Source organism: Scomber scombrus, chromosome 1 (genome assembly GCF_963691925.1).
Source record: "Scomber scombrus chromosome 1, fScoSco1.1, whole genome shotgun sequence".
Lineage (NCBI taxonomy): Eukaryota > Metazoa > Chordata > Actinopteri > Scombriformes > Scombridae > Scomber > Scomber scombrus.
In genome coordinates, this window is record NC_084970.1 from 22,581,564 (window position 1) to 22,605,533 (window position 23,970).

Sequence of the window (23,970 nt, forward strand, 5' to 3'; positions counted from 1 at the left end):
AAATTGCACTTGTGGCCATTTGAACATTGCTCCATCTAAATAATTCAAAAGTTAATTTTAAGTCCTCTTGTATTATGCAGATGGATGGGAGTCACCCATTGCACCTCATTTTAAAGTAAAATCTTGTTGATTTGCTTCTACTTTTACAACAATACAATGGCACTGTCCAGCTCTGTATTTGGAAAACTGTCCTCTGACATCACATACAGTAACTGTTGTATTCATACTGTATGAGCCACTCGTCTATCTCGTCGTATCACTTTAAAACATCAGAGAAGAAAAGGAACACAGCAGTCACAGAGTTCATCATCATGGCATGAAAGAACAATAATTATACTGGACAGGATTTCAGCATTGCATAATGAGGAAAACTGTTGCTGGCTGTAAAACAGTTTGTTCACTTTCCAGCCAAGAACAACAGATGTCAAGGGAAGTCTGAGCTGGAGCAGAGCAAGTCCCAAAATCCTGCATGAACCATTACTGAAATCAAATATTGCTTCTTCAGTGGACTTAGATTATTTACACCAAATAAAAATGCCCATCACCAGCATTTCAAAATGTTCATGAAGTGGTAATGTCAGACTGCAGCTGAAAAGTGTGGTGGGAGGTTTCGGGAACAACACATGTGGTCATTCATACATATTGCTTAAACACCAATCAGATCAGATTGTACATCATTCATTTAAACATCTTTACGAGTCAGATTACAACCAGAACCATGTTTGAGTTATGATTCAAGTTGAAATAAAAATCTCATTTGTCTAGAAATCAACAATGAATATATGACCAAACTCACACAGACAGTGAGCACAAAGTCTTCTATAGTGAAATCTAAATGGCCGCAGTCTACTGTCTACTGTCAATCATACACAATGTATGTCTTCAATTTCTACAAATATTGGAGCTCAATCACTGAAAAGTAACTGTACATCACAATATTATGAAACACAGACTCTGATTCTCTTTATATCATTTCCAACCAAAGACGAATAAGTTGCAAATGCCACACAAAACTCCCAGTGACATCAGTGGGAAACAGATTGTGCAATCACCTCTCGTGTATGTTTTAAAAAAAAAAAGGTATGACATCACTGTCTAGGAGCTCCTTCAGTTCCTTCCCTCATCAAACTGCTTATCAAGGCAGCCACAGTCACAATGGAAAACTGGAAAACTGATATTCCCCATTGGGCAGTGATTATTCACTCTCACAACAAAAATAAAACAAGGCCACTCAAGTTCCCAAAAGTAGCGTGAGAAGTTTTTAGACCTGGTAATGGTTATGTCTGGTGCTTGACTTTCATCTGTGGAAGTCTGGACATATTTTGCTCTGATAAAGCAGTTATGTCACACAATTTTCTCCTGGTAATACCTGAGTCAAGCCTGATTTAAATTAGAGTGTTTTGGGAAATTGAGGGCTGTGATCTTGCTGACGTGCAGGGGCATACATGAAAGATTACCTAAGTGTTATATACAGTACTGTAGCACGGTGCTAATCTCCAATGTAAAACATAAGGCCGCTGTGATCAAGTCTATTGTTATGTCCTCTTTGGATCAACATCTGTTAGCAATCTGAACAGCAGTTTTGGCTACTGGACGGGACCATGTGTGTTTTTCAAATTCAGGCAAAAAAACAGTCTCACAATAGCTGATTTGTTTGGAGGTATACACAAAGTTTTATCATTTACAATTTCATGGAAGGACAGGCAACATCAGACAAACCACGAGTTTCCCAGATGTTCATCATGTGGGCAAAAGCTCTTAGTACAAATGTAATGGTTTATCTTTTTAATGAGGGCTGCACATGTTGTATTCGAAGAATATTTAATATTATTGGATTTTAGCATGTAAGAGGAAGTTGTAAAACTTTACATGAGAGGATGTGGTCTTAGTCTTATTTCTTACTTTTTGACAAAAATCAGCTCCTCCTTGGCGAAATCACACAGCCAAGTAAAAAGCCCAGAATCTAAAACATGCAGTCATCTTCTAGTAATTTTGCACTTTTTTTTTTTTTTTTTTTTTTTTTTGCAATTTTGGTTTTTTTATTTTCTTAAATTCCTAGAAGTCCATTCATTATATAAACAAAGAACATTAACTTTAATTTCAGTCGGCTGAAATGTAAATATTTAGATTATGAAACGTAGCCAATTTATAACATGTTTTTCACATTTAAAAGAATATTAAACAGTCACTGGTGTTTAGATAATCATCAGTGTGTCATGAAGATTGAACTGTGTGCATTGCACAACTGTGGTAGAAATAGGTCAGTTAATTCTCAGTTGTAAATTCATCCACATCGCTTTGCTTATAATTTGAACAGTTCATGATACATTCAAAAGGTCAGGTCCTGTCTGAGCAGAGCCAAACACTGAAAGCTTATTGCAGCCATTTATTTTCTGCACGCAACACACCTTGAGGCTGGGAAAGATATAAAACCCGAAACCTCCTACAAACACAAACATACGCCAGTTTTTTTCTCAAACTCAAGCAACTTTGGCAAAATTGTTAAAAACAATCAATGCTTCAAATATTCACTACCAAAGGGACTTTAAATCATTCTGTTGATCCCTTAGTGTAGCTGTGTTTATACACATTTTGCTTCAGATTGGCTGAAAGCCATAACCAGATCATTGGGAACTAACTGTTTTTTCACCCTTTCTCTGTCTTTGAAAATCTACAGCAAAGCTGTGCATGTGAACTGCAAAGTTTTAATGTCACTGCTCTCATGTTTCTATGTTCTGTCTAAGCTGAAACTCCATCAAGGTTACAGAGTGGCACTGCTGCTCTCTAGTGGTGACCTGCTTTTGATCTACATTCTCCAACAAAAGATCTGAAATAATTAATCACATTTTAGTCAAACATGTACGTTGTTGTTTCAGTTAAGATAATAGAAAGAGCAGCATTTTAGATGCATCATCTTGGATATGTGGACTCATGATCACTTCAATTTCAGCTGTTCTCTTATGAACAAAGTTTGTTTAATTGTATGGTCCTCTGTTGTGTGTTCTAACAGGTGTGTGGCTTATGTGTTAGGTGTATATTTTAACATTTTATCAAGGCTCATATTCTGCCCTGAAACATGCAGGTTAGGTTAACTGGTGACTCTGAATAGCCTGTAGGTGTGAATGTGAGTGTGAATGGTTGTCTGAATTTATTTTGTATGTTAGCCCTGTGATTGACTGGTGATATGTCCAGGAAGGGTCTATTCCTCTAACCCAATGTCAGCTACAAGTGGCTCCAGCTCCCCTGTGACCTTTATTGCTTATGTTTCTCTGTGTGCATGTGTCACAAAGATGATCATAATCAATATAATTTATATTTTGTGCAATGATGATAATAAAAATAATATTAATAACAACAACTTTATTTGTATAGCACTTTTCAAAACAATTTTACAAAGTGCTTCACAAAAAATCAAAACAATAAAAAATGATATAGAAAAATCTATTGGTACCAATAATATAGAAATTTTATAGAATAAGTTTAAAGATGTAAAGGAAGTTACTGAGGCAGCAAGCCAAATTTCAACAAGAAAATTGTTTGAAGTTTGAAGAAGTTTGGGGGACCTAACAAGAAATGCACCAAATGAGAGTAAATGTCCCCTTTAGTTATAAGTCTACATCAGGAAACTGTCAGCAGAGTTTTGATGCAAGACACAAAAGTACACAGATGTAAGGTGGAGCCACAACCTGAGGTGCTTCAAGAAAAATGATTAAAACCTTAACATCTATTTCTAAAATCTACTGGGAGTAAAAGAGGATTTGTTGTTCCCTAAGTCCCTCCAGCAGTATTTTTTCTCCCATGAAAAATGAATATTTTTTTTTGGCAACATTTAAATTTTTTCAGGTGGGACTGCTGCCAAACTGGCAGATCGAGCTCTTGTGCTTCTCCAGTGGGTGTCACTGTTTGGCAGTGGATTTCAACATCATCATACCAACACCTACTGGATGACTAATGGGAGTTCATTTGAGAGCCATCAGTCAAGCAAAAAAATCATTTCACTCCCAGCAGAGCTCAAATATGGAGCTCTGGTGAAAACAAAAGGTTGCACTGAGTGAATGCGCACAGCCAGCTAGCTGTTCTGTTAAGAGAACAGATTCACATTAAACCATGATGGCTTTTAAAGGTTAGCACGGATGACTTTAAAGGTCAAAACTGGCATAACCTATGAGTGGAAATGTTTTCAGTGGATGAAATGTCTTTGTTTCTTTAAACATTCAACAAAATGATTTCCTTTGTCAGCTAATGGAATCAATCATTTTCTACTAAAATGGCCACGATAATCAGTCTGTGCAGCTCTGGGAAATAAGAAACGATCCACTTCCAAGTGTAAACACATGTAGACTGTTTACCCATGCATGTTTGCGTGTGCATACATGTGAATGCAAACATGTGATTGTGTATTCTTGTGCATGTGTGTGCATGTGTGTGTGTGTTTCTCCAGGTGTGAACTTACCACCCAATCTTGAGTAATGGATGTAATTAACTGGTCACTGTAGCATAGAGCCTTTACATACCATAAGTAATAGTCATGCTCGAGAAAATCACCGGGTAATGGACAATTCTCCTCCCAGCAGGGACACTAAATGTCTCCTCCTGCTTTTCCTAATTACCCAATTAAAGCTTATGCGGCAGATTTGTTTTTCTTTATTGTCTTCTCCTTTACCTTGATGGTATGAGGTCCCCTCACTGGTCTTATCCTATGGTGTTTACAACACAGAAGAGGAGAAGCACAATGTGCAAACCACATGCCAACATGTTTATACTGTACAGCTAACAGAGGTGACCGTAGAAATGGATGTATGGTGCAGACACATTTCTGTGTGCTAAGAAGTGAGACTTTATGTCCAATGAAAGATTTTTGAAGAAAGATGTTTGGCAATATTGATAAAGCATCCATATTCTTACTTACTAATTAAAGTTTACTCTTATCGGGACAAGCAAAATAGCCACACATACCTGAGCATTCACAGTCTGAGTCAGTTTCAATGCCCGTCTTGTAATGGGCCTTTAAATTAAACAGAACACAACCCAAATACATACAAAACAGCACAAACATGACAAGCACTAAATCCTGTGTTTCAGCTTGGTGTTAAGATTTTGATATATGTGTGAAAGGAGCTGTTGATCACTTCAAAAAGGAAGTTTTGAGTTATTGAGCCAGAAACCCTGAAATGTATTTAGGTTCTTTTAATGTGAATTTAATCAGATGATCAAAACTTTAAATATGTATTATATAAATACTGTGTATTTTTAGTTTCTTAAGAATATGGCAGTGGTGATATTTCATCCAAAATTTTAATTGCATATTAAATATCATCTTAAAAGGCTTAATTGTTATACAAGATGCTTGTGACCAAGATGTTAAACAAAAAATTGAATGTGAAAAGACTGGGAAGGTCATGCAACTAAGTAGAAAATGATCAACAGTCTCTGTTCTGTCTAAATACATTGATTGCTTGCATTTGGAACTTTTTTCACCATTTTGACATGTTTCTCAAATTTTAGGTGGACATACTGTATATCTGCTAACATAAGATGAAGATTTTAATTCCAATTTTACTCTCAAATCAATACATTGTGATTTAACCTTAAACATTTTGCTCATTCATTTCTGATGAGGACCAGGTCCAGGAAGAATAGTAATTTACACAGTATTTTGTTGTGTTGAATGATAGGAGTTTTCACTCTATGCAGCTATGGACCTTGAGCTGGAAACAAACTGATTTAACAGTTCAATTTATATATAAACTGAAGAGGAGTGGGCCAAGGACAGAACCCTGGGGAATTCCTGTTATAATCTCAGATTACAATGTGGGGTGTAAAATTTAAGTGTGAAGTATGAAACCTTTGTATATCAGAGTTATTTCAACTGAAAGAGGTGGAAAATGGTACACTGAACAAAGAGTGAAGCAAAGCTGAGAAATAAAAAAAATTAAAAAAAATTAAAAAAAAATCTGTTTGCTGAAATAGGAAGTATATCTGCAGTGAGGCATGGCTGGTTAAGTTGACGGCCGACCACAGAGGTGACTGAGGGACTGAGGTGATCCCATATGTTGCTGGGAGCTTGTTATTTGCTGCGTAGTGAAGTGTGGTGCCCGTCTGTCAGTGATAATAGATGAACAGGGACTTGCAGGGCAGGAACTGGGCTGCAGGAGGGCCGAGGTTTTCAGAGGTTAGATAGACTGAATGGATGCGCTGGTGTAGTTGTGAGGTGTGAGAGGAGAGTAGCAGCTGGCAGACAGCGGTTTACGGTCAGTCGGTCAGAGGCTGTAATGATGAAGCTCGCTGTGTCAGTTTGATTATTTCAGACCTGACAAGATCTGTGGGTGGCACCTTTCAAACAACAGACAGATCAGTAGTAGCAGTGTAGTAGATGGAGGAGCTGTCGGTGCTTATCTGTATATACAGCTAGATAGGTGAGAAATTCAATAAAAAAGGCAATATTAAGTCTTAGTGAAGTGTTGGGCCATCACAAGCTGCCAGCAGCTTCAAGGCACCTTTACTGGAGGGATGGAAATAATTTTCTTACTCATCAAACCGTTCAGTAACCCCACCTAAAAGCAGCTGCATTCATATGACTTTTTTTTGTCTTAAAGTTGTTACTATCTCTATTTGTTTGCTCAATTTAGGGTTTCAAAGATCTTTCTCCGATTCATTGATTTTTTCTCATTTCTACAGTGTGATGTTGTTTGGGGTATATGTTTAACATCATCAAAGTTACAAAACAAAGTCTGCATTTTCACCTGTAAGGTAAAACATATGTTCCAAACTGCCCTAAACACTTAGCTTCTCTAACATTATGATTTCAACATGTTTCACACAAATTTCATTTGACTTTAAAGGCCTGCACATCGGATTTGACAAAAGACAATGTTTGTGATTGATGTATTGCTTGGCTATCATCTGTTATAAAGACAGTTTTTTGCTGTCCACAGTAGATACATTTAATATTTTTTAGATCATCTATAGCAATAATACAACCCCGACATTTATCTTTTTCACTGTTTCATTTCACTGATGAACAACTTTATCATCTGAGCTCAGTATAAATCTGTTTTTTTTTATTATTTTGTTTTAGGTTGATTATCTGCTTCACTAGATAATATGCAGCAAAAACAGAAAAAGGAAAGACAGGGGAAAAAAGAAGACTCAAATCTTCTCACAGGGCACACAATGAAGAAGCTCAGATCATTTGTTCATATGCAGATCATGAACGACCTAAAAATATCACAGTCGATGCAACCCTGTTGAACAATTCTGCAAAACTCTGGATTATGTTTAATGAAAAAAAATGTTACATCTAATATTGATGCTTTTTAAAATTCTCTTTTTGTGTATTGTCTGCACATGACAACAGATGGTTAGGGAAAGATTGTGCTTATGTACAATACATTATTAACAAATAAGCAAATGTTAAAGCCCATAAAAGATGCCTCAACACACCCGTCCACTACCTTGGTTACTGCACTGAACGCTGGCATTAGATGTAAATTGTGCAGTGTGGAATTAAGGGGAGATTGCGGGAATTAAGTGAGGTGAGTGCTCCTTATATTAGATCTTACATATCTCTGTAAATCTACTGGAAGGACAAAACACCATTCTTTCTAAAGATATTCCCACATTTTATGTTTTGATGTTGGTGCAGAGTGCTGTGCAACATGTTGGTCAATAATCTCCTGTAGGTGTTGAACTGGCTTTCTGGTGACTGTGGAGGGGAACAGTTTATGATTCACATCGTTTTCATCAAACCATGCAATGAACCCTCACGCTCTGCATGAAAGCATCTTTATTCATTATGTTTCTCTGCTCATTTATATATATATATATATTTAACATATCAGCCATCTGTAAATGTGTTTGTTTCTGCTTGCTTGTATCACTGGTTTGAAACACCTCCTGTCTGTCTTTCTATCCTCCCTGTGGGCCGTTAGCTATGCTGTGCGTCTGTCATGGTCCCAGCAGTGTGTTGCAGACACAGAGGAAAAAGAGAAGAGGCCATCTGGACTGGGTCACACTGTAGCAGCGACCACACGGGACGCAGCCAGAACTCCTCTCCAAGCCGGGTGGGAAGAATTAACGAACGAGAAAACACATAGCAGCTATGGGAACATTTCCCTTCTCTGCTTACAGTGGCGCTCTTTATTTTCTGCCCTCCCTCCCCTCTTTCTCGGTTTCTCACTCTTTCTTCACACCTCTTGAGATAGTTCTGCTTACATGAGTTGATAAATCCTTTTTGTGTTTCCCCGTTTATTCACGCTTTGTCTTTGCACTACTGGCTTTGCTTCATTCAAGAGGCAAAGCAGTGTATCTGCAGAGAGTGAACATTTGGGAAAGAGCCTTTTGTTGCTGATTTGAAAGAACAGCTTCCAGTCTGACAATTGGCAGCATACCGATAGGGGACAAACAGCCGTCTGTACACATTCATTGACACACATTTCCTAGCAGATTCGCATGCTACAACACTCATCACACACACACATACACACACACACACACACACACACACACACACACACACACACACACACACACACACACACACACACACACACACACACACACACACACACACACACACACATGCATGCACACAAAAACTTTGCTCCTTCTTAGTTTAAGTGTGTGTCAGGAGCTGAACCACAAAGCTGCACCAGTGGCAACACAAAACCGACAATTCACCTTTTTTAATCGTACATTTCCATAACATTGGAACAGTTGCTGGTACAATAAAGTACACTTCTCCTTCCTCTCTGGCATTGTGGAGGTGTCTGCCTGCCATGAATACGGTGTTGTGTTTTGTGTCTGACACTCTTGACCTGCATTTTTTATACCAGCATCCCTCCTGCCCCTCTTTAGAGCTTGGAGAAATTCCCCATTGCAGATGGGATCCCCCGGGAGTCGCAGTGAACACCTCTCTGTGCCTCTTCCTCCCTCTGTGTGTAAGATAATGAACTCTCTCAAGGGAGTGGGTGACCCTCTTTTATACACTTTCCATCTATCCTTGCTGTGCGACAGAGAGAAGCAGCGTGGAGTAGAGAGAAAGGATGAAGTACAGACTGGCAGTAATATCATAGAGACAGAGATTGAAGCCCTTGGATTGCACTGCACTGTGCTAGTCTCGATAATGGACGAGCAAGTGGCCCCATCTTTCCGAGATGAAGAAGGAAAATGTCTCTCTCCTGGCCTGCCCAGTCCAACATTGATCCATTGATCCACCTCTGGATAGAGCAGGAGTCTATTATCTTGGAGATTACTTTCAAAGCTTTTCATTTTGTCCTTGTGCCTGTGGATCGGCCAGCCACTATAAGGACTGATTGACTGCCTTACAGCCATAAGTCTGACCTGGATGCAGCACATACTTTGGCCTCAGCCAACCACCGCCTCAAACTCTCAGTTCCCCTCACCTCTCTGACCTCCATTCTCTCCGCTTTAAACTCCTTCATAGAAGCATATTTTCCCCTGTGTTCACCTCTACACGTTGCTGCTGCCCTTTAGCCTCTCAGTCTCTCTTTTTTTCCCCTTCTGCACTCTCTTTTCACTGCAGCAGATTCTCACTTCATGAGATAAGTTTGTTTTATTGACCAAATGGTGCAAAGTCAAAGGCTCTCAAATCATTGCCTGGCATGGTGAAGAAAGCTGTTTGTACAAAGAAAAACAAAAGCAAATGCGACATAAATATTTCAGTAGGCTTATTAATTATTCATTGTTTAGAGTTAAATTTATACGCCTTGATGGCAAACAGTGAATTTATATTGTGCTCACTGCGTATACTGCGTCTTCACAGTTTATTTAAATTTTTCTAGAAAAACAAGCCAAGAATTAAATTAGATCTGGTTGGTTGAATTGGCTGAGCAATGGCTGGAGGATTCATGTCTCTGAGAAACTGGTTCATGCATTCATCTCAACCAGGTTATACAACTGTAACACTCTCCTCACTGGATTACACAAACAATAGGAAGACTCGTTCAAAAGGCAGCAGCTTCACATGTACGTGCATGGATGAACATCTTTCACCAGTACTTAAATTAATTAATCTGCTTCCAGTGCAATACAGAATCGACTTAAAAAATCTACCAGGCTCCTATATTCTTCTTCTTCTTCTTCTTCTTCTTCTTCTTCTTCTTCTTCTTCTTCTTCTTCTTCTTCTTCTTCTTCTTCTTCTTCTTCTTCTTCTTCTTCTTCTTCTTCTTCTTATTACATCCCTCCACCAACTAGCCAAGTTACAATTTAAAGCCATGTCTGTCCAGACTCATATAATATTTATACTTACAAGCGTTTAGTTTCACTGATTATTGTCCAACTCATATAAGTTTGATATTACATTTTTCTACTAAGGATATTGTATGTGGAATTACTGTCATATATTGTTCTTATAAGTACCCAAATCATACAAGTTTCATTTTGTACAAATTTACTAAGGATCTTATATCTGGTTTCAGACAAAAGAAATACAAATGTTATAAGATTTATCTATATATTATCCATATGGGTAGTGAAGACTGTTTTTAGTAAAAGCTATTGAGTGTATCCTTCTTGCCATGCTTAGCAACAAAAGATTATTCTAATGGAGCACAAAGTTGTAACATGACAGTAGACAAAGTTTCAGATATATACAAATATATAATTCTAAAACATGGACGCTTCACACACATCTTCAACCACAGAAGATCTTTACAGTCATAACAGTTTCATGTCACCAATTCAGTATCCAACAAAATGTGAAATATGGTCACAATCTGCACTTCTGTTCCTGAGTTATGACGTTGAATAATGGCCAGAAAAGTGTTTTTTGCAGACCTTCGTGATGTAACAGTGAAGCTGACCTTTGACCTTTTGGATATAAAATGTCATCACTTCATAATTTTATCTTAGTTCACATGTGTATGAAACCTTGTCATAATTAGCATATGAATTACTGTTATGGCCAAAAATGTGTGTTGTTAGGTCACAGTGACCTTTGACCTTTGACCACCAAATTCTAATTAGTTCAACCTTGAGTCCAAGTGGACATTTGTGCCAAATTTGAAGAAATTCCCTCAAGTCCTTCCTGAGATATCACATTCTTGAGAAAAGAATGGATGGGCGGACAACCTGAAGACACAATGCCTCTGGCCACAGCTGTCGCTGATCCAGAGGCAGAAAACATTGTTTACAAAGTTCTTAAGATTGTCTGCACATTTATAAACAAAACACACAACAAAAGCACATAATAATAATCAATGCATTTTAAAAGAAAGCATTAAAACAAAATGCCACAGGAATATGGTAAAGAAAAAGAGAAGAAGATCAATAGGGAAACTAAAACCATGGGTGCTAAAAGATACAAGAAGATAAAAGATGCACATTTAAACAAGGGGCGGTACTTAAATGTGCTTTCAATTCAGTACCTGAAGGACCGATATCATACTGATGCTTTATGTTATCACTGTAAAACTATACAATGCACTGTCATGATTTAGGAGGTGAATACACGGTTATTAGGCTACTTCTGAATATCACCACATGATCTGATCACATTAAAAACTGTTATAACTGTGTCCAGTCATTATCAAACTGAAAACTTCGCTAGTTTCTAACATGTTTTTCTCACGTTTAATTGAATGACTTTGGAAAATTGCAAAAAAGTTGATCCTAAACATTTGATATACATTTTCTGAGAAAATGTAGTTCTTTGTTTCTCACCAAAATATCTGATGTTGAAGTAGTTGGTTTAATACAGAAAATAGTCAGACTTGAAGCAAAAATGTTCATGGACATTGTTGTCAGGATGATTTTTATGATTCCCTGAATTTTCCTCTAGTGCCTTCATTAGGTTCACATTTATGGGTTTGTGTGTCTCATCAACTATTGGATGACATGAAATCTTGCATTCATTTTCCCCTCAGGATGAATTGTAACTTTGCTGATCCCTTTTAATTTGTTGAATATTTGCACTTAAACTAATGATATTCTGAGCAGCCTCAGCTTCTGTTATCATGCAAAGACTGTGGACACAGCAAACATTATACATAGGATAAATGTTAATGTGTTAGCATTGTCATTATAATCATGTTAGCATGCTGATATTAGCATTTAGCTCAAATCACAGCCTGAGTAAAGCTTTACAAAACCGCTACCATAGTGGCTGTCTGTCAACTCTAAAAATATTTAAACTTAATGTATTTGCACATTTCTTTTGTTTTCCTACATTATCTATTATGCTAGGAACAACCAAAGCATGATTCAAGCACTTATATTTAAAGCTTCAGAATGCACACTGCTTACATAACCCTTAGAGGATAGCTAAATAGGCCCATTGATGATAGGAAAGACAGATTTTAACATCTCTGGAGCACCCAGAGAAATACCTCCAGCTGATGGCCTGGTAATGTACCAAACATATATTCTTCTTTTAGGGGAAATTTGAGGATTTAAAGCAATTACCACAGTTTCTTTCACATTACAGAGTACTACAGAGTCTACCTCTGGACAAGCATACACATCAATATATCGGCAAACTGTAAACACAACCTTTGCCAATCTATTACTGTGAACTAAATAACTGCAAATGATCTCCTTTCCTAATCGTTTCTTGTCTTCCTTTTCCTTCCCTTAAATCTCTCTTCCAATCTGTTTGCCCCAGTTTTTCATGCCATCAGTCCATCCATCAGCAAGGCATCTCAGATGGATCCTCCTCTTGGGATGAACATTAGAAGACCACTCCTCCCGGCTGTGTAGACGGATAAATCTGTCCATCATCACAGGTGCATGTGTCACGCCACCAATACCCATGATTACTTAACGAGGATGCTGACTGACCTGTCACTAAACACAGTTATGGAAATTGAGATCATAATTAATCTGTATGACTCATTTAACTTTGTTTGCCTGGCTTTTAATTTTTCAAATTGATTTTAAGATAGTATTGCAACTCAGCAACCAAGGCGCCAAAATGAGTTTGGTCAATTTCTGTCCTCCTCAGGTCTGGGCCAATTGATTCTGCAACAAGGTTATATTCCCTGAACCGTACTGATCAATTAATCATGATGGATTTCCAATTGTCAGAGGCCACGGTTTGTAAGATCCTCCTTTATTACCTAAGAGACTGATAAATGACCTCTGCTGGCCTTGAAGAAAACCAAGCAACACCAGTGGTAAAGATTTTTTTTAACGGTGTAAACGCACATTGGGGCCTACTTACAGTAATATAGGGATCCAGAATAAAACTTTCATCAGTTTTTTAGCTCAGAAAATCTTTCTTCGAAAATCGTTTTAAAAAGAATGAGACTGTAAACTGACACTGATGGCGGCTTTTATGGAGATCCTCTGAGAGCAAGAGTGAATTTGACACGACTGAAAAATTATGAGTGAATGATGGGTTGTGACAGTGACAATGTAATTGGTCTCAGGTGCACCATTAAATCAGCATACATTGAAGAATATCCCTGACACCGCATTAAAAGAAGCTGCAATATTTGTGTTTGATATTCTGAGAAGTCAAATTAAATTCTCAGATGGTTTTATTTGATAAATGGCACTGGTGGGGCTGATGCCTCGTGAAATACACCAGAGTCTGTACAGTGTGATGATAAGGCTCCTCCTCTTCTTTGATTAGCGCCTGAGTGGTTCAGATGAAGGGCAGAAGGTGAATTGATCTGAGTGGTGTCCTGTTCATAGGCAGCAGCCTGGCCATGTGATGGAAGTCAGGAGGGGACAGCTAGTCCGTCGGCTGGGATGCAAGACTGAATGACATTACTCTGAGGTGGGGGAGGGGAGGGGAGAGATGCAGGGAGGGCGAGGAAATGGGAGAACAGATCTGTTGCTCAGCCATGCTTTGACCTTCAGCAGACCTTCGGCAGACAATAATAACCTGACTGCCCCGCCTCCCTCTGCTTCTTCAACGTACACACAAGCACTTATCCTTTTCAATTACAGTTCTGATGTGAGAGTGAACAACTGCACAACTAAAGCCTCCATTTAGAGGCCTTGCGTGAAAGCACTGTTTCTAGATATTGTGTTAATATACTGCAAATTTACAGCAAATGCACTTGTAGAAAAATGTTATGCCACCTTTGATTTTTTTGGTTCCTCACTTAAGTCTAGGCTGATTTATCTCAACAACTACAGGTTGCAGACATTCATCGTCCCCAGAAAATCAAGGATAAATCCTACTAAGTTTTTTGAATTTTGCTCCTCTGTCTTCATGAGATTCACATTTGTGTTTTTTGCTGAAAGCTCGTTAACCCAAAGTGAAGAACTTGTCAGGGGACTTGGATGTCTTACACAGGAATATTTATTGAAAATTGATCAAAGATAACAGTGAAAACCCTGCATTATTTAAATCCCTCACCAAATCCTTACCTTCACACAAGGTAATTTTTTAAATCTATCACACAGATTTTCACATCTATGCCCCTATTGGTTATATAAACAAGACAATATGCTGACTAACGTTAACTGAAGTAATGTAGTCTGGACACAGGTTACTTGCTATCCAGGAGACCAGTCTAACTGTATTCATGAGGCACAGCATATCTTCACCAGACCTTGGTTACCATATGAATCAGCTAGACTTATCAAGACAGCTGCATATCCCAGGTCATGAACTACGGCTCCCAGAATAGAAAATGACCTGTGAATGAGCTGGGAAGAACAAATATTTCCCCCACAGTTTTGAGTGAAATGTCTCATCAACTATTGGATGACATGAAATTTGACTTTCATGTTCTCCTGAGGATTAGTAACTTTGTAGTAATCCATTAACTTTTCAGTTCATTAAATTCATTGAATGCTTTGTTTTATGACCAAATGCTTTTAAAACTACTAACATTTTCATCCAACCCAGTCTCACAGCAGGTCATGAAAAAGTCATGAAATACAAATCTATAGATTCATGTACATGGACACAAATTTTCCAATTTTTCCATGGCACACAACACAATCTTGAAACTGATGTATTAAAATTGGAAGTATTTGTTTATGCCATATGCCGGATATCGATGTTAAACATGGTCAAAGTTCCAAAATTGGAGGTAAACTTATGTAAAATGTTCCTGCAAGTCAAAAGCCAGGTCTTCTCTGATAATATATTTTTGGCATTTTTTGCATTTGATGGTGGACAGGTGCGTGGGGGCTGAGGGAGGAAAGACGTGCAATGGGGATCCCTGGCTGAGGTCAAACCAGGGAAGTTTGGCAGGTGCAGTAACCACTTGATTACCAGGGTGCTCCGCTTAGTTTTCAAAGTTACCTCTATTTCCTTCTCGGGATGCCATCAGATTGTTTGCACATGCTCAAACACAGCCATCCTTTCTGGGACCTTTGTTGCTGCAGTTGACATTTTGGGTAAACATTCGGGCTTAAAGGGACAGAAGTTACAACGGCCTATTTTAGATAAAGGCTAAGATAAAAACTGAGGGACTGCATAAAGAGCCAGTATAGGATTAAGAGTTTCTTAAAGTGTAAATCATGCAAATATATACCATCTGAGGCCCAGAATATAAATATAGTTTGTTTACGTTCCCTTTAAATCATGATATTATGTTTTTGTTGTCTACACCTAACAAGATCCCTTAAAATTCTCTCAAAAATGGCAAAACCAATATAGTATATACAAGTATGTACATTTATGGGAGACAGGTTTGCATATGTTCACTGTCAGTAATGGAAGCACTGAGAATGGAGGAACAGTGGCAGAGATCTCAGCACCTGAAAGGAGACGGTGGAGCCTGACACACACTTGCAGACACACACTTCATTCCTCAGGCATATTCAAATCAATGCTCAGCCCAACCGTGAAGCATTAGTGACTAATTGAAGACTTTGTAATTATGAATGCTCATACATGCTGAGCGGCGGCAGACAATCTCTGGATGTGTCTCCAGCTGCTGAAACCACTCTGGCAGTTAAGTGTCTCTATTCAGAGCCTGACTGAAAACTAGGGGAGGAAGACACCCTCTTTCCCTCTTTATTGCCATGTGCTTGACAGGCATTATCTCCCCCCAAACTACGTGTGGCACCTTCGCAATTGAAATGCAAATTTGAAAAACACTACAGGGGTGGTAAACATCAGCATATTTCTCATATTAAAGCTGGAAGATAGGAAGACTGTGTGATATTGTATGTATCCAACTGTGCTCAGCCCTAAGGAACAGCAATGTGATCCAAATCAATGGACAACAAACCCACCTCTCCAGTGCATGTGACTGCTCCATGCAACTGTATGCCGCAGTCCCCTTTCCCCCCCAATTTGTCTTCATATGTCTGTAATTGCATTTGATGACAAGGAGAGAGAGGGGCGGCAAAACAAGAATCAGTAGGAAATGAAGAGGAGCAGCCGGAGGGGGAACAAACATTGAGATGATGTGGTCAAATAAAGTAAAAGAGAAATTTCAGGCAGTTCAAAATAAATTAATCTTTTTAAATTTGTAACAGCAAAAACATTCTTACTTGTATGTAGCGCTAAATGAGAACACAATAATTACTACTTTACAGTTTACAGATTTGCTATCCCATTATTTGAACTCAAAAGGTACTTTATCCATAACATTTTTGGAAAAAAAGAAGAAATTGCTTTGGGCATTTGAGTGTGGATACGAGCAGCTCTTTGTTCTTTGTTGCACAAGAATATGCAATTATGCATACAGAGAATTAACAAGTAGAAGCGGCCCAGAAAGCTTTGAATTTATATTTTCCTTCTCCATACGACCAATGCTGCCTATGTTATGCCTAATGAATTATTCAGATTGTGCGTGTGTGGGTGTGTGTGTGTGTGTGTGTGTAAATTATATGAGATAGTTATGATAATTAAATAAAGATGGAGGACCTTCAATGTGATAATAAGTGATGTGAAGGGAGGGACAATTGCTTTCTCTTGCGCAACTCAAAATATTCATGTGCTCATTATTGAAATTCACTCTACTTTTTTAAATGCACACATCACCAGCCCTTCAAACACACACATGCGACAGACACTCGGACATGTACTGCATGCATAAATGTTTGTATACGCCTTCATTTAATTACTAGTCATAGCTGACTTTTTCTGTCCAACAGACAAAATGAGATAGAGTCTTGTGTGACGGTGTTGCCAAACTGATTAAGTGTGTCTTTGTGGCGTCTTGTTACTGTCACACAAACTGAGCTCGAAGGCCCCCACAGTGAGAGACACAGGAGGTGCAGGAGGGGACGGTCGAAATAGGCAGCAGATCATCCAGATTGGACAAAGTAGAGATGATGAGAACCACCATTAAAACAAAAAAGATACTCATAAATATATCCTGTAAGTGTGCCAGGTATTCTGCCTCATGTAATGTTAAATAAAGACAAGTGAATAGACAAATTTTCATGTGAAATGTGGGAAAACTACTGCTTTCAGACCTCTTCGATATTACAAAGAGTAGGTCTAAGACAATGAGTTTGGCTTGTGGCTGTATGTAAGTTCCAGTCACAAACATTCATTAAAAGGTTACGATTGTTACTTGTGTTCTTTATAATGTTAACATTTTATTAAAGAAGGATTTCCCCTTGACTTTTTCAAGTCGAGCAACTTTCCATTTTTACGTTGTGTTAAACCCTCTAAAAGGGACATTTCACCTATTTTACAGATAAAGTTCAGTTTATTTGTCATAAGGGCTACTTAGCCTGTGAAATGTTATATTGTCCATGTCTCTGGAGGAGCTTTCCTAAATCTGAAAAATAATCCCGATGATGTAATTAGGGTTACTACTTATGGTCTGTGCGACCTTTTGTGTTTGAATCCAGGGCTTTTCATATAAAAAAGTGCAGAGTGTTGCCTTTTTACGATCTACAAACACACCCTGCTAAGTTGTACCGAAGGATCGTTAGTTTACTGGGAACACTGAGCAGTGGACACTTTGGCTAATATGAGCTATTTAAGCTCAATTTTGCTAAGGTATTTTAAATCAAGTAAAAAACATTAAACATACTGAATTATTGTGACAATATTCCGACTTAGTACAAGTCCTGGAGCTGGGGAGAGCAGCAGGTGAGCGAACTGTCAATCACAGCTGTCAATCAACGACCACACGGCAGACATCAAAGCTACTTTAACTCTTTAAATCTTATTAACAGACCAATAATTTCCAAACTGACCACCAGCACACTTATTAGAGGACTAGAATTTTACTTTAAGACTGTAATGATTCGTTGAACAAAATGATGGACTCATTTCTAGAGAGGCATTGGCTGATGCTTTTTGAATGGTCGTCTATTAGAGCCAGCATGTAGCGGCCATTGGTGGGATTGCACTTTAAGGTACTTTAGCATTGGCTTCAGCCTCCGGCCGAGGTCATTGCTACTTGGCTTACTTACTAATGAGACACCATTAAGTTGCAGTATAGGAAATGTAGGTCTCATTTTAGCAACTTAAAGTCAACATTCTTTTTTAAATATGCCAAACACTGTTGAAACTCTCTCATAAGTTAAGATACCAAATATTTCAGGGTGACCTTGGAGAAAATCTGTATGAAATGGCGCACAAGACATCTAGAATATTTCAATTTGAGCAGCCATAAAAATCTTGAGACTTGAGACACATTTTGAGATTAGGGCTTCAGTCATTAGATAGATATTTTTTTCAAATTACTTATTACTAGAATAAATAAACTCTAAATAAATACATACATTTTTTATTACACAACTCATCAGTCTTGGGATATGAAACACTGCTCTTAAGGGCAGATAAATTATAATGTATAAAATATATATTTCACTGTTGGATGGAACATCCAATAAACAACCAAAAACCCATCTTTATCAAGGTTATTTATGTGATATTCCTCTCAGCCCCCGTCACTTCACATCTGGATGAAAGCTAAATCATCATCAGCTGCTTAATTCACATCAAATGTATCCTGGATCACATAAAAGGATGATAAATGATAAATTAAAATCTATTAATGACACTGAAATGTTAGCCACTACCCCATGAGGTGCTCTGTAACACAACAGGCCAATGTTACAGTATTGCTCTAAACCACATTACTAACCAAAGCTCCAAAAATCAATAACAACAGGGTCAGTCTATCGTGTAGCTCTGAAGACTTGTCTACAGGTTACAGGTAGAGGGTTAAGTCAGAGGATGCAGAACGGGGGCAGGGGGACGCCGAGCAACTTCTCGGGGGAGTGTTGACAAATCCTCAGATATTGATTGGATGCAAGAGCTTCTGGACACATGCATCCAAACTGATCTCCCCCAAAGCCTTGGTGAGATGCTGTGAACTGCAAGAAGAAGAGGAAGCTGGAGGGTATTAAATGTTGTGACAAAGACATATGCAGCTACTGAGAAAGGAAAGCGTGTGCCTCTCTGACAGCCTTTTTGCTACTTGGTTTTCTGTACACAACAATATGCAGCACGGGATGACTGATTGCCCTGCGAGGGTTTATGGTTGCTGCAATTGGACCACGTGTGTGTGTGTGTATGTGTGTGCGTGTGTGTGTGTGTGTTTGCGTGCGTGCGTGTGTGTGTGTGTGTGTGTGTGTGTGTGTGTGTGTGTGTTAGTCCTGCCCATCTAGTCAGTGAGATACAGGTCTGTTTGTATTGACATAGTAAAGAAACTGCACCCTCGTCAGCAATACTCAGCAAGACAGTCAATCACTGCCCAACGACCTGGATGCTCCCTTCCTCTGGGGTTCAATACACACATGAACACACACACACACACACACACACACACACACACACACACACACACACACACACACACACACACACACACACACACACACACACACACACACACACACACACACCCCCCACCTGAAGGCTCACATGTCTAGATTGTGTGGAGGGATGATCCCATTCTGCATGACGACAACAAACTGCCAAATCAAGATGGAAGAAATTGTAAAGTTTATGAAGACTTATATCTGTTGTGGTAAATATAAAATAAGTGATATGCTGAGAGCGTGAACTTTTTAAAAGATGATTTAAACCAATTTATTTCTATGTACTGGGGTAAATTTGAGATGAACTCTTGCTGTAGTGATCACATGTGACCATCAGGGGGCAATGCCTTTCTTTCCATTGCAATGAAAGGATTTTTAGTGTTTCCACATTGTGTGTGTGTGTGTGTGTGTGTGTGTGTGTGTGTGTGTGTGTGTGTGTGTGTGTGTGTGTGTGTGTGTGTGTGTGTGTGTGTGTGTGTGTGTGTGTGTGTGTGTGTGTGTGTGTGTTTCATCATCCATACATTACCATGCATTCAGACCAATAGCATTGTGCCTATATTTTGAGACAACAAAGGAAAGGCCATTGTAAAGGGTAGGACAAATGTACAATGATTCATAGTAAGATGCAGCTAGAATTAGACAGCAATATGATTTTTAAGCAAAAATACTATTTAAATTTTGATGATTTTTGTACGCAAGAGATATAAGTGTAAGAGTATATAAGCCTTTAATATTATGTGTTTTATTATTTTATTCGCTGCCCTCTTAATATCATTATGTACTGTGATTTAGCTAGTGTTACAATTTTTATACTAATAGATCCCTCTGGTGAGCTCACTGATATTTTATGGTCACCTATTGATTGTGTGATTAGTGGCCCAGCGGGGTACAGCCACTTCATGTCCAGTTGAGAGTAATGGTTATTGAGTGAGCTGTCAATGGTAAAGAAGGACATTGACCAGGGGAACATGGTGGTGGTGTTGGGGGATGGACGATGGACATTGAGGGGGTTTTGTGGTAGCAGCAGCCACCCTGACCTTCACCTCGTCTCCACACCAGCCCCCTGAAGTCAACAATTTGATAAGACAAACCAGTGGCCAGTGGTGACCTCCACCTATGACCCACCCACCCATCCCTCAACCCTAACCCAACTCTTCTCTTTGTCACATGATACTTGGAAATAGGTCCTGTGTTTCAGCACAGAAGTGGGTCTATCCATTAGTCCAACTATCCTTCAGCCTGCGGGTGATGATGCAATTTGAGAGCAATGCAATCATTCCACATGATCCAATCTTAGACTACAACCACGGGATTAAAGTAGACCCTCAGGCCAGTCCTCATTTTTATATGTTTCTGTTGGCAATAAAACAAGTTCAGCAGCTTCATATTGATATGTTTGCTGTACTAAAGTTTCAATCAAAAACCATGTATAAATGAACTTGCATGTTGTTCCTGTCAAGGCTGGACCTTGACCCAAGAGGAATATAAAAAAATGGGTTTCTAAAGCTGCACAATACATATCAGAAATGTGGAAATACTCAAAGTTGTTAATGGAGTCTGTGTCTATTGATTGCACCTTGCCTCTTAAATACAGCCCATATTTTGAGTGTGATATACAAACCAAACTAATTTAACAAAGCTAATAAATGACCTTGTGTGATGCAGGATTAGGGATCTGCATGTTGCAGGCTTTCTTCACAGGATTTGATAAAACCCGATAAAGCTATGGAAGTGAATTCTCCTAGGACTCTTGAGAAGGGAGAGAGGACTGGAGAAAATGGAGGGTCAATTTGACAGGATTATAGCGACCGCAGATGTTTTGGGGGAAGAAAATATCTCATATTAGTCAAACAATAAGTATCCACAGGCTTCCTCAAATTACACTACCACAAGCTACGGGGTATTAAAAAAAAAAAACCCAAAGTGGTTGATACACATCCAGACACTGAATCTCTTGCTACAAAAGTGCATGACCTGCAACTTCAACAGAAAATGTAAATAAATCAATACAGTTCAACTTAAACCTGTATTCATTGATTTTTTTTTTTACCACTTGGGGGCAGTCGAACAGGCTATTAATAACCTAAGAGTACAGTGAATGTGAACAGTTGCCTACTTATGCATCAACTAGGACCCATATTAGCATTCATTTAGAATATTTTTGTGGCTGTTAAGTAAGACAACATTCACACTCATTTTAACTCTATTTTCATCTCCATCAGCTCCTGAGGGAAGCTCTTTGGCTCCTCTAAATGCTATATGTTCACTAGCTTGTTGCTAACTGCTCTTTGGTGCTGGGCAGGTAGTCTAGATAGCCTGGATTTTTAGAGGTCTGAAAACTGCTGCTTGCTGCATCTGGAAATAACACTGAAGAGAGCTGTGGGACTGAATCAAAACAATAAAACCAAAACAAGGACCTGAAAGATGCTATAATTCTCTGTAGAGTCAAGGGAAACTGCTGAGTTGTGCATTAATTCTTTGTGGGTTTGTTACTATGAGTCGTTGTTCATAAAAAAATATGGATTAGTGCAGCTTTAAGCGCACAAGGAATCAATGCATAGTGTTTTTGCCACAAAGAAGATACAATTCAATTCAATTCTTAAATAACACATGAGCCGTCAATCTCCAGCAACCAACCATCTCCGTTCAGTTACTTCATTTTCAACGGCCCAGGAGACAGCTGGGCAAACACAGACCCGTATCTACCCCATTCCCCACAACCCCTTAAGTCGCCTTCACCACCACTGGCTCCCTATTTAGGACCCCCTGCTCCCTCAGTTGGCCCCTTAGTTCAAGCGGCTAGCTCGCCAGCCAAGCAACTAGACCTGCTGTCCACCCAGGTCTACGGTCCCTCAGCGGGAGCGACGTGTGAGGCATAGGAATTCAAAACACTTAAGAGCTTGGGCAAATATAGAAGGTGAGTCCACAGAAGAAGGGTCAGCTTCTTTAGACTGGACACTGCTGCCATCTCTCTTTGCTTTTCTCTGGTTCTTTCCGTCTTTCTTTAAAAACTACATGTATACATGGATATGTTACGTTTTATTCTTTCTGCAGTAGTCTGAATGAACTCAAGCACTCTCTTTCTGTTTCTCTTTAACCATCTCTTTCTCTGTCTCACACATACACACAAACACACACAGCAACCCACACCTGATTTATTTCTTGGTGAGTGCACTCCTTAACCCTTCCAAGGCTCAGGCAGGCAGGTTTATATAATCTGCAGAGTACACTTTTGTGTACATAATAAATTGAATTTTCTTTATTTAAAAAGAAGAAGAAACACTTCAGGATCAGAAACGTCCAAGGTGTTTATTACAGAAAAGCACTTAATGTATTTGAAAGAACATCCATTTAGCATAAAGATTTTCAGTCATCCAGGTCAAAGTTATCCAAGTAATAAAGGTAGTCCAATTCATTAAGTAATAAAGGCGGTACACCTGCTAACCAGTTGTGGAGAATAAAATCTTGTTGTGCACTCTGAACTTTTCACTGAGCTTTTTACCAACTTTACTAAATGTTAATGATAAATGGAATTCCTCCTCCTCAGTGTTACACTTTAACAAGAGCACTCCACCATTAATCAAACTAGACACTTGAAAGAGGCTGATCATTTTGTTTTGTTGTCTGAACTGAAACTGGGTGACATATTGGCACTGTTGAACAATTTCAAATAACACCTTGTTTTTTGTTTTGTTTAAATTCCTGGAGGTTTTCTTGAAAATACCTGGAAATAGATATAGAGACAGTTTAAGTACAAATCGTAACATAGATGATAGAGATGAAAAGCAGTTTCAGTGCTGCTGTGCACTGATTAAAATAACATTTACAAGACCAATTGACTGGAATTAATTCAGCAAAGTATTAACAAATTACACATTTCCTTGCAAGAATGTTTCTAAGATATTACATTCACATATCAGTTACTTTGCAGGAAAATGTCAAGGAATTGTGGTCCTGTAAAATAAAGCATTACAAATAATTGAGGGCACAAATATTTTACAGAGAACTGTAATCTGACCAGATTGAAGAAAGAGAAGTTCAAAACCAGGCAAATCAAAAGATCTTGTAGTCAGAGAAACAATGCATACAGTAACTGAACAGTAAACATCACAATAGTAAAATTATAATAGAATATTTGATTAATTAGATTAGCTGAGAATGATATGATTATTTTAGCGGACAAACATCCAACAATGTAATAAAACAAACTGACCTGGATTAAATTTAATTAACTTTGGCAAAATAATCAACCAATAGCCTAATCAATACAATCAGTTTGTCAACTTGAGTTTCATCTAAATCTGC